The sequence below is a fragment of the Schistocerca gregaria genome, chromosome 1, assembly GCF_023897955.1.
Source record: "Schistocerca gregaria isolate iqSchGreg1 chromosome 1, iqSchGreg1.2, whole genome shotgun sequence".
Taxonomy (NCBI): Eukaryota; Metazoa; Arthropoda; class Insecta; order Orthoptera; family Acrididae; genus Schistocerca; species Schistocerca gregaria.
Genome location: NC_064920.1, coordinates 1,180,498,398 through 1,180,511,307, shown reverse-complemented (window position 1 = coordinate 1,180,511,307; position 12,910 = coordinate 1,180,498,398). Strand labels below are relative to the sequence as shown.

Below are 12,910 nucleotides of genomic sequence, written 5' to 3'. Positions count from 1 at the left end.
GCAGGCTCTCGGGAAAAATTACGGCTGTAGTTTCTCCTTACTTTCAGCCGTTCGCAGTACCAGCACAGCAAGGCCTTTTTGGTTAGTGTTACAAGACCAGATCAGTTAATCATCCACACTGCTGCCCCTGCAACTACTGAAAAGGCCGCTGTCCCTCTTCAGGAACCACATGTTTGTTTGAACTCTCAACAGATACCGCACTCCTGTGGTTGCACCCAACGATACGGCTACCTGTATCGCTGAAGCACGCAATTCTCCCTACCAGAGGCAAGGTCCGTTCATAGCATCAGTGTATTCATTGCACAGATAGGCGAGCCCAAGTTGTTTGTGAAGCCATTAGTCCATCATGGCTGTCATCAGAGGAAGTTAATTTTCTGTCGATACCAAGTCTGTCAGAGGTTGAAGCCAGATTGTTGAATACTGTTTAATGCGGATTCTATACTTCAGCCTCAAAAACTGGTTTTGTGACACAGTACGATGTGCAATTTCAGCTACTTAACTTGGAAGTTTGTAACCATCAACTTCTGTTTATGTGTCACAAGAACCGTTGATGACAGCATTGTTCTGTCGGAACTGGCAATAAATGAAATTATGTACAAACGATCTTGGCTACCTAATGTTTCAGAATAAAGTACTTAGCCTGTATTAAGTATCGCCGATTTCGTTCAGTAACATTTTTCTGGGTATTTGACCGCATTGTAAATATGTAAAACTGGCGACCTTTGGTCACTGTTGCAAGTGCCCAAAACGTCGTTAGTTTTACATATTGACAATGCGGTAAAAAAACCAGAAATTTTTTATTGACTATGACAATAACCGCGGAAGTCTAAGTAATATATATCGCCGATTTATTTAGAAAAGCTTCTTCATGATTGTTTCAGCTCATGTCCACTATGTTGAATGAAAAGTTAACGCCATATATTGTACAGATCATGTTCTCAACTATATGAACAAGACAGTAGTTTACTGTTTACTTTGCACTTACAGTTACTAACGAAAAACGTGGAGGCTATCACAACGTTATTTATCAAAATCATAGTTGTGAGTTGTGGAACGAACTACGTATTAAACTGTGACCTACAGTTTATGACGTAATAGTTCCAGACAATAACATTTTTCCAGAATGAGATTTTCACCCTGCAGCGGAGTGTGCGCTGATATGAAACTTCCTGGCAGATTAAAACTTTGTGCTCGACCGAGACTCGAACTCGGGACCTTTGCCTTTCGCGGGCAAGTGCTCTACCAACTGAGCTACCGAAGCACGACTCACGCCCGGTACTCACAGCTTTACTTCTGTCAGTACCTCGTCTCCTACCTTCCAAACTTTACAGAAGCTCTCCTGCGAACCTTGCAGAATTAGCACTCCTGAAAGAAAGGATATTGCAGGGCCATGGCTTAGCCACAGCCTGGGGGTTGTTTCCAGAATGAGATTTTCACTCTGCAGCGGAGTGTGCGCTGATATGAAACTTCCTGCAGATTAAAACTGTGTGCCCGACCGAGACTCGAACGCGGTTCGCAGGAGAGCTTCTGTAAAGTTTGGAAGGTAGGAGACGAGGTACTGGCAGAAGTAAAGCTGTGAGTACCAGGCGTGAGTTGTGCTTCGGTAGCTCAGTTGGTAGACCACTTGCCCGCCAAAGGGAAAGGTCCCGAGTTCTAGTCTCGGTCGGGCACACAGTTTTAATCTGCCAAGAAGTTTAATAACATTTTTGCCGAAACTTAATACTAATGACGGAACACGACATGCTATTGATGCGACCATGACAACTTTCCAGAAAAAGCCAATTTGGACCGTACACCTTGAGCTTGACACAGCACAACGTTTCCAGAGAGCGAAGCACAGTCTACATCTACATGACTACTCTGCAATTCACATTTAAGTGCTTGGCAGAGGGTTCATCGAACCACAATCATACTATCTCTCTACTATTCCACTCCCGAACAGCGAGCGGGAAAAACGAACACCTAAACCTTTGTGTTCGAGCTCAGATTTCTCGTATTTTATTTTGATGATCATTCCTACCTATGTAGGTTGGGCTCAACAAAATATTTTCGCATTCGGAAGAGAAAGCTGGTGACTGAAATTTCGTAAAAAGGTCTCGCCGCGACGAAAAACGTCTATGCTGTACTGACTTCCATCCCAACTCGTGTATCATATCTGCCACACTCTCTCCCCTATAACGTGATAATACAAAACGAGCTGCCCTTTTTTGCACCCTTTCGATGTCCTCCGTCAATCCCACCTGGTAAGGATCCCACACCGCGCAGCAATATTCTAACAGAGGACGAACGAGTGTAGTGTAAGCTGTCTCTTTAGTGGACTTGTTGCATCGTCTAAGTGTCCTGCCAATGAAACGCAACCTTTGGCTCGCCTTCCCCACAATATTATCTATGTGGTCCTTCCAACTGAAGTTGTTCGTAATTTTAACACCCAGGTATTTCGTTGAATTGACAGCCTTGAGAATTGTACTATTTATCGAGTAATCGAATTCCAACGGATTTCTTTTGGAACTCATGTGGATCATCTCACACTTTTCGTTATTTAGCGTCAACTGCCACCTGACACACCATACAGCAATCTTTTCTAAATCGCTTTGCAACTGATACTGGTCTTCGGATGACCTTACTAGACGGTAAATTACAGCACCATCTGCGAACAATCTAAGAAAACTGCTCAGATTGTCACCCAGGTCATTTATATAGATCAGGAACAGCAGAGGTCCCAGGACGCTTCCCTGGGGAACACCTGACATCACTTCAGTTTTACTCGATGATTTGCCGTCTATTACTACGAACTGCGACCTTCCTGACAGGAAATGACGAATCCAGTCGCACAACTGAGACGATACCCCATAGCTCCGCTGCTTGATTAGAAGTCGCTTGTGAGGAACGGTGTCAAAAGCTTTCCGGAAATCTAGAAATACGGAATCAACTTGAGATCCCCTGTCGATAGCGGCCATTACTTCGTGCGAATAAAGAGCTAGCTGCATTGCAGAAGAGCGATGTTTTCTGAAGCCATGCTGATTACGTGTCAATAGATCGTTCCCTTCGAGGTGATTCATAATGTTTGAATACAGTATATGCTCCAAAACCCTACTGCAAAACGACGTCAATGATATAGGTCTGTAGTTAAATGGATTACTCCTACTACCCTTCTTGAACACTGGTGCGACCTGCGCAATTTTCCAATCTGTAGGTACAGATCTATCGGTGAGCGAGCGGTTGTATATGAGTGCTAAGTAGGGAGCTATAGTATCAGCGTAATCTGAAAGGAACCTAATCGGTATACAATCTGGACCTGAAGACTTGCCCGTATCAAGCGATTTGAGTTGCTTCGCAACCCCTAAGGTATCTACTTCTAAGAAACTCATGCTAGCAGATGTTCGTGTTTCAAATTCTGGAATCTTCCATTCGTCTTCCCTGGTGAAGGAATTTCGGAAAACTGCGTTCAATAACTCCGCTTTAGCGGCATAGTCGTCGATAACAGTACCATCGGCACTGCGCAGCGAAGGTATTGACTTCGTCTTCCGCTTGTGTACTTTACATACGACCAGAATTTCTTCGGATTTTCTACCAAATTTGGAGACAATGTTTCGTTGTGGAACCTATTAAAGGCATCTCGCATCGAAGTACGTGCCAAATTTCACGCGTCTGTAAATTTTAGCCCATCTTCGGGATTTCGCGTTCTTCTGAACTCCGCATGCTTTTTCCGTTGCCTCTGCAACAGCGTGCGGACCTTTTTTGTGTACCACGGGGGATCCGTTCCATCTCTTACCAATTTATGAGGTATGAATATCTCAATTGCTTTTGGTACTATATCTTTGAATTTGAGCCACATCTCGTCTACATTCGCATAGTCAGTTCGGAAGGAATGGAAATTGTCTTTTAGGAAGGCTTCTAGTGACACTTTATCCGCTTTTTTAAATAAAATTATTTTGCGTTTGTTTCTGATGTTTGGAAAAAATGGTTTTGAGCCTAGCTACAACGACCTTGTGATCACTAATCCATGTATCAGTCATGATGCTCTCTATCAGCACAGTGCCAACATACGTCATACTCACACAATTACTAAAAAATTCAGAGCAAATTTGTCTCTGTTCTGTATAAATCATCCTTTACGTTTGGTGACTAAAAATAAAAATTGACCGAATCCGGAATATTCTGCTTTCGCAAACTGTTTTTGGGATACCAGGACAGTATGTTAAAAATGGAGGTTATTCCTGAAAAGTAGAAACGAATGGGAAAGCTAGCAATAAAGCATTTAATTTTACAGTTGTAACTTTATGTGCGGTTAGCAAATTCCGTTTGATGTTCGCTAATTAGTTTTATCAACTAACGGATATGTAGCTCGTGCTTGTGCTCTTATCAATATGTCGCTTTTCTCGGTCATCTGCAGCTTCAAACATCAGTGTAACAATATAAATGGTACAGAGATACCTCCACTGTTTTCCATATCTTCTGTAAGCGAACTGATGGACATACAAAGATCAATTCTAGTACTAAACTGGTACTGTTTGCTCTATCCACAACCTATGTTTAAAAGTTCCTGGTGCCCTGCGATACGAACCCTGGAATAGATATTTAATTGGAGTTCGCCCATAGTCAGACGGACAACAGAGTCTGTAAATACAGTCGACACTGCTAACTTGTTTGTTCTGCGACATGATTTACAAACGTTTAGCAATTTCAGGATGCATTATTTCCTGCTGAAAATGAATAATGCATGAACCATTCCCTTTGTCCATAATGGTCTCTAACGAGCAATAAAATGGGAAATAACTGGCCGTGTCGAAGCGCGGATCCATGCGTACCGCGGTTAACATTGATGAACAGGAGAGAGGAGGGGCCACCGACTGCGCCCGCTATCACGCGACTCATTATTATTAGAATGTATTTTCGTTCCCAGCGATGTTTATCACCACACGTCCGCTTCATTATGGTATTTCGCCTCATTTCATCATTCTTTCCTGCGTTTTCAGATACACACTGTCGTTGAAAACACACTAACGCAGTACCTTTAAAATTAGTTATATCAAAGCATTACATTACAACATGCTACGTGGAATAAGAAGTTTCATATTTGGCAACGTAGAACAAGCTATACATTTCTCATAGTAGGTTCAACGCTAATGTAAACAAACACCCCCTCAGGAGGAACCTAGATACGATGATATGACGTTACTGGAAATAGTCTCTACTTTTGTATCAGTTACTGCGTTGCTATCCTAGCGTGAATGAGAGTGAGAAACTCTAAGGCACTGAAACCCGGCACTGCGTGTTGTCAAGCACCGTATTAAATGCTTGGTTCGTATATTTTTTATTTTATATCTGACAAGGCAGGCGCTATATTTGCCCCACCAGTCGTGCTCATGTGGCCATGCCTTTCGAAGGGTCTAATGTGGTATGCTGTTCTTCAGTGACCCACAGGGGCGGCAAACAGGTTGTGTTTCATGTCTTAGAGAAGTTTCATACGACAAAAATCTGTCGCTACCTACACGAGGATAGTGAAATGATAATTCAATACGTCATGATGGACTGGAATGATGTTGTAGGGGAAGAAGCAGAAGAAAGGGATACGGTGAATATGGACTTGGTAGTAGGAACGAGAGAGGAGAAAGACTGAGTTCTGCAGCAAATTTCAGCTAGTAATAGCGAATGCCGAAGAAACAGTGCGGAAGGAAGTAGGATGCTTAAATACTGAGGAAGGACGAGACGCATTTGAAGTTCGCTACAGATGGGGATATTGCCATAAGGAATAACGCAGCAAGCAATTCGTTTGCAGACGACATAACAATAAAGAACTGTCAGATGCTGGGAAGAGAAACGTAGGTATCAAATAGGTAAGCGCAAAAAAACCTTGGAGAACAGAAGAAATAGATCAACTTATCGACGGAAGACGGTCGTACAGAAATGTTAAGGTACTGCAGGAATGCGGCAATGTAAATTACTTAGGAGTGAAATGTATAGGAAGTGCAGGAAAAGCAAGTGAAATTGCTGCAGGAAAAATATAAAGAAATAGAAAAAGAAGTGACCGTGAGGATGACGGATTCAGCGTGCCGGAACGTGAAAACAACATTCGGTGAAATTAAAAGCAAGGGGGCCAACATCAAGAGAGTAATGGGATTTCTATTGTTAAACGTAGAAGAGAGTGAAAAGATGGAAAGAGCGCATTGAAGGCATTTGAGAGGGGGCGGAGTTGTCTGATGGCGTGATCAAGGAAGAAATTGGAGTCGATGTGAAAGATGTAGGACATCTAGTATTCGAGTCAGAATTTAAAAAGTTTTAGAAACTTTAGCAAAAAAGGCAGAAGAGATAAACCATACCCCATTATAATTTCAAAATCATTCGGGGAAGTGACAACCAAGAGACTGTTCAGTCTGTGTACAATTTTTGAGACTGAAGACATGCCATCCGACTTTTTGAAAACCTAGATCCATACAATTCTGAAGGCAGGTGAGAGAACTATTGCAATACAAGCTTGTCAGTTCAAGCACTGAAGTTGCTCACAAGAATAATATACGGAAGAATCATCACCATCATCATCATCATCATCATTAAAGACTGATTATGCCTTTCAGCGTTCAGTCTGGAGCATAGCCCCCCTATAAAATTCCTCCATGATCCCCCATTCAATGCTAACATTGGTGCCTCTTCTGATGTTAAACCTATTACTTCAAAATCATTCTTAACCGAATCTAGGTACCTTCTCCTTGGTCTGCCCCGACTCTTCCTACCCTCTACTGCTGAACCCATGAGTCTCTTGGGTAACCTTGTTTCTCCCATGTGTGTAACATGACCCCACCATCTAAGCCTGTTCGCCCTGACTACTACAGCTATAGAGTTCATTCCCAGTTTTTCTTTGATTTCCTCATTGTCGACACCCTCCTGCCATTGTTCCAATCTACTAGTACCTACAATCATCCTAGTTACTTTCATATCCGTAACCTCAACCTTATTGATAAGGTAACCTGAATCCACCCAGCTTTCGCTCCCATACAACAAAGTTGGTCGAAAGATTGAACGGTGCACAGATAACTTAGTCTTGGTACTGACTTCCTTTTTGCAAAGGGAGTAGCTCGTAGCTGAGCGCTCACTGCATTAGCTTTCGCTTCCAGTTCTTTCATTATGTTGCCATCCTGTGAGAATATGCATCCTAAGTACTTGAAACTGTCCACCTGTTCTAACTTTGTTCCTCCTATTTGGCACTCAATCCGTTTATATTTCTTTCCCACTGACATTACTTTCGTTTTGGAGATGCTAATCTTCATACCATAGTCCGTACATTTCTGATCTAGCTCTGAAATATTGCTTTGCAAAATTTCAATCGAATCTGCCATCACAACTAAGTCATCCGCATATGCAAGCCTGCTTATTTTGTGTTCACATATCTTGATCTCACCCAGCCAGTCTATTGTTTTCAACATATGATCCATAAGTAATATGAACAACAGTGGAGACAGGTTGCAGCCTTGTATTATCCCTGAAGTTACTCTGAACCATGAACTCAATTTACCGTCAACTCTAACTCCTGCCTGACTATCTATGTAAAGACCTTTAATTCCTTGCAAAAGTTTGCCTCCTATTCCATAATCTCGTAGAACAGACAATAACTTCCTCCTAGGAACCCAGTCATATGCCTTTTCTAGATCTATAAAGCATAGATACAATTCCTTGTTCCCCTCGTAACACTTCTCCATTATTTGCCGTAAACTAAAGATCTGGTCCTGACAACTTCTAAGAGGCCTAAACCCACACTGGTTTTCATCCAATTGGTCCTCAACTAATACTCGCACTTTCCTTTCAACAATACCTAGGAAGATTTTACCCACAACGCCGATTAAAGAGATACCTCTGTAGTTGTTACAATCTTTTCTGTTTCCATGTTTAAAGATTGGTGTGATTACTGCTTTTGCCCAGTCTGATGGAACCTGTCCCGACTCCCAGGCCATTTCAATTATCCTGTGTAGCCACTTAAGACCTGACGTTCCACTGTATTTGATGAGTTCCGACTTTATTTCATCCACCCCAGCTGCTTTATTGCACTGCAATCTATTGACCATTTTCTCCACTTCCTCAAATGTGATCCTATTTCCATCATCATTCCTATCACATTCTACCTCGAAATCTGAAACTTTTTTTTTTCAAATGCTTCGATTCTCTTCTGTTCCGGTTTTCCCACAGTCCATGTTTCACTACCATACAATGCTGTACTCCAGACGTACATCCTCAGAAATTTCTTCCTCAAATTAAGGCCGGTATTTGATATTAGTAGACTTCTCTTGGCCAGAAATGCCTTTTTTGCCATAGCGAGTCTGCTTTTGATGTCTTCCTTGCTCCGTCCGTCATTGGTTATTTTCCTGCCTAGGTAGCAGAATTCCTTAACTTCATTGACTTCGTGACCATCAATCCTGATGTTAAGTTTCTCGCTGTTCTCAATTTACCGTCAACTCTAACTCCTGCCTGACTATCTATGTAAAGACCTTTAATTGCTTGCAAAAGTTTGCCTCCTATTCCATAATCTCGTAGAACAGACAATAACTTCCTCCTTTCTCCGATTTACTCTCAAACCATACTGTGTACTCATTAGAATGTTCATTCCGTTCAGCAGATCATTTAATTCTTCTTCACTTTCACTCAGGATAGCAATGTCATCAGCGAATCGTATCATTGATATCCTTTCACCTTGCATTTTAATTCCACTCCTGAATCTTTCTTTTATTTATATCATTGCTTCCTGGATGTACAGATTGAAGAGTAGGGGCGAAAGGCTACAGCCTTGTCTTACACCCTTCTTAATACGAGCACTTCGTTCTTGATCGTCCACTCTTATTATTCCCTCTTGGTTGTTGTACATATTGTATATGACCCGTCTCTCTCTATAGCTTACCCCTACTTTTTTCAGAATCTTGAACAGCTTGCACCATTTTATATTGTCGAACGCTTTTTCCAGGTCGACAAATCCTATGAACGTGTCTGAAACATTACTGATCGTATTTTCACCTACATTGAGCAACTCTTCAAAATATTCCCTCCATCTGCCCAAGGCATCCACAGGATTCACCAGCTGTTTTCCTGACCTGTCCAAAATACTTGTCATTTCCTTCTTATCTCCCTTTCGAAGAGTGCTAATTACACTCCAGAATGGTTTTCCAGCAGCTTGACCCAAAGTCTCCAAACTGTTTCCAAAGTCTTCCCAAGATTTCTTCTTGGATGCTGCAATTGTCTGTTTGGCTTTGTTTCTTTTTCAACATAACTTTCTCTGTCTACCTGAGTTCTAGTATGTAGCCATTTTGAAAACGCCTTCTTTTTCCTTTTACAGGCTGCCTTGACTGTGTCATTCCACCAAGCTCTTTGCTTCATCCTTCTTTTATACACTACTGTTCCCAGACATTCTTTAGCCACTTCTAGTACTGTGTCCCTGTGTCTTGCCCATTCCTTTTCCAGTGACTGTAATTGACTACATTCAACTAACTGGTACCTTTCTGAGATCGCTGTTATGTACTTGTGCCTGAAGTTTCTCCACTCTTATCCTCCTCCATATGGACCTGACCTCTTGCACTTTCGGCCTCACAATCCCAATTTCACTGCAGATTAAATAATGATCAGTGTCATCAAAGAATCCCCTGAATACACGTGTGTCCCTCACAGCCTTCCTGAATTCCTGATCTGTTATTATATAGTCAATGACAGATCTGGTTCCCCTGCCTTCCCAAGTATACCGGTGAATGTTCTTATGTTTAAAAAAGGAGTTTGTGATTACTAAGCCCATACTGGCACAGAAATCTAAGAGTTGTTTCCCGTTCCTGTTGGCCTCCATATCCTCTCCAAATTTACCCATAACCTTTTCATACTCTGTTCGATTTCCAATCCTGGCATTAAAATCACCCATGAGCAGAACACTGTCCTTGTCCTTTACTCTAACAACTACATCACTGAGTGCCTCATAAAAACTATCCATCTTATCTTGATCTGTCCCTTCACAGTGCGAATATACTGACACAATCCTAATTTTCTTGCTAGACGCTGTCAAATCTATCCACATCAGTCGTTCGTTTACATACCTTACTGCACCTACGCTGGGTTCCATTTCTTTCCTGATGTAAAGCCCTACACCCCATTGTGCTATTCCTGCTTTGACTCCTGGCAGGTAGACCTTGTATTCTCCATTCCATACGGAAGAATGGAAACAAAAATTAAGGATTTGGTACATAATGATCATCTTAGCTTTAGGAAAGATAAAGGTACCAGAGATGTGGTTCTGACGTTCTGCTTGATAATGGATACAAGACTGAAGGAAAATCAGGACATTTTCATAGGATTTGTCGACCTGGAAAAAGCGTTCGACAGTGTCAAATGGTGCAAGATGTTGGAAACCATCCGAAAAATCTGAATCATCTACAGAGAAAGACAAGTAATACACAACATGTACAAGAAACAAGAGGGAACAGAGAGAATGGCACTCAAGTAACTGATTAAAAAGAATGTAACACAGGGGGTGATATACAGGGTGTCCCAAAATAATGTATACACTCTTTGAAACAGAATATCTCTTTAATTAAAGGAGGCAGAAATACAATTTTTATGGGTAATAATTTAGAACGCAGTGAAAAATATAACAATGGTTTCTTTTGTTCCAGGATTGTCAGAAAAGAGGGCGTTATCGTTTGAACAACGGAAATTGGTGTTAAAGTGTTACTGGAAAACAGTGAATGTTAGTGCGGTACGCCGACTTTTGGAGAGTTGAATTTGGAACACCACCACCGTAATAATTACAAGAATCATAGATAAGTTTGAAGTCGAAGAAACGATGCAGCATATGAAGGAGGGACATAGCGGAAGAAAGAGAAGTTCAACAGACAATGAGAGTGTTGATGCAGTAATCCAAGCATACACACGATCCCCGAAGGAATGTATGAGGCAATACTCTCGTGGAACAAGCAGTGTTCATAGAATTTTGCTGTCTCAGAAGTTTCTTACATTTCAAGACTTCTCCATGCGAATTTTTTGACTGGTTCATTAACAGATGTGAAGAAGAGCAACGTTTCCAGAACTGAATTTTTTAGTCAGATGAAACGATGTTTAAATTTGATGGAACAATTAACCGCCATAATTGCGTTACTGGACCAGGGAGAATCCATACGTAAACGAGCAAAGAGCAAAGGCATATTAATCTACCAGGAGTAACGGTCTGGTGTGGCAGTCTGTCTTCCAGAGGGTTGACAGTACTTCTTTGACAACACAGTCACGGGTGACTCGTACTTGGAAATGTTGGAAATGATAACTCCTGGTCTTATCGTTGTATTCGGAAATGAAGATTACTACTTTCAACAGGATGGAGTGCCAGCTCACTTTAACCTGGATGTGAGCGCATTTCGCAATCGTACATTCGCTGCCAGATGGGTAGACGAAGAGGTAGTGTGGAGTATCCCACTCGATCGCTAGATTTAACTCTCCTAGACTTATTTCTGTGGGGTACTCGCAAGAACATAGTTTACGCTGCGAGACCACACACACTGGGTGATCTTAAGAGAGCAAATTGGGTAAGCCTGTGACGCTATTCCGTTAGAAACAATAAAGTCGTCATGCCGCTCAGTCGTAAGTAGTTATCGACGGTGTATTGTGATGGACGGACACCAATTTGAACATTTACTACCTTAAAATTGTATCTTTCATTAAAGATATGTTGAGTTCAAAGAGTGTATACATTATTTTGGGACACCCTGTATTTCTCCCCTACTGTGCAATCTATATACATCGAACAAGCAATGAGGTAAATAAAAGAACGGTTTAAGAGGGTGATTAAAATTCAGGGTAAAACGATATCAACGACAAGTTTTTCTGATGATATTGCTATCCTGAGTGTAAGTGAAGAAGAGTTACAAGATCCATTGAATGGTAAGAACAATCTAGTCAGTACAGAAGACGGACTGAGAGTAAAACGAAGAAAGACGAAAGTAATAATAAGAAGCGGAAATGAGAATATCGAGCAACTCAACATCAAAACCAAGAAGTAGACCACGTTAAGCTAGTATTCGATCAAGGATAACATAAAAAAACAGATCAGCACAGGCGAAATGGGGACTCATGGCTTTAATTTGAGGAAGAAATATCTGAGAATGTACGTTTGGAGCACTATATTGTTTGGTAATGAATGATGAACTGTAGGAAAACCGAAACAGAAGAGAATCGAATTTTTAGGATGTGGTTCTACAGCTGAATATCAAAACTTAGATCGACTGATAAGGTAAGAAATGAGGAGGTTCTCCGCAGAATCGCCGAAGAAAAGAATATATTGAAAACAGTGACAAGAAGGGACGGATGACAGAGCATCTGTTAAGACATCAAAAAATCGCTCCCATGGTGCTGGAGGGAGCTACAGAGGGTAAAAACTGCAGAAGAAGACAGAGATTTGAATATATCCTACATGTGATTCAGGACGAAGGTTGCAAGTGCTACTGTAAGATGAAGAGGTTGGCGCTGGATATCAAATAATATGAAAATAAGTATAGAGCAGAACGCAGTTTCTCTGTCGCGAGAGTATTAATAGCGTGGTAACAAGAACAGAACACATGGGTGAACTTTCTACTCCTGATTAGACTACAGTTGTTAAGTTTTGTGTGGTCGGAGGTGCACGTGTAGGAAATCCGTAGCTTCATGGATGCTGTTTTTGACAGGTCACTCATAAGTGTAGCAGATAACTCCAGTTGTGAACCACGGAAGGAGTGAGAGATTACCACACGACTGGCTGTAAGTATTGCGTTTTGTGCCTTCAGTATATGACAATAAGATTTCACATTACATGTACTTCACGCAGATGAAATATCCTATGTCTGCGAAAAATTTTTTTGCTACTCGTACTCTCTTGTAGTTTTCGTTTTCTACGGAGTTTTACCTTATATAGTTTTATTATTCT

The 12,910-nt window shown here is 41.4% G+C and overlaps 1 non-coding gene across 1 annotated transcript; it reads right to left on the bottom strand.

The window, feature by feature from the left end:
- Positions 1 to 1,187: 1,187 nt before the first annotated feature.
- Positions 1,188 to 1,262, bottom strand: Trnas-cga (transfer RNA serine (anticodon CGA)). Its single transcript has one exon. It is a non-coding gene; the product is annotated as a tRNA-Ser (tRNA).
- Between the last annotated feature and the right edge of the window lie 11,648 nt (positions 1,263 to 12,910).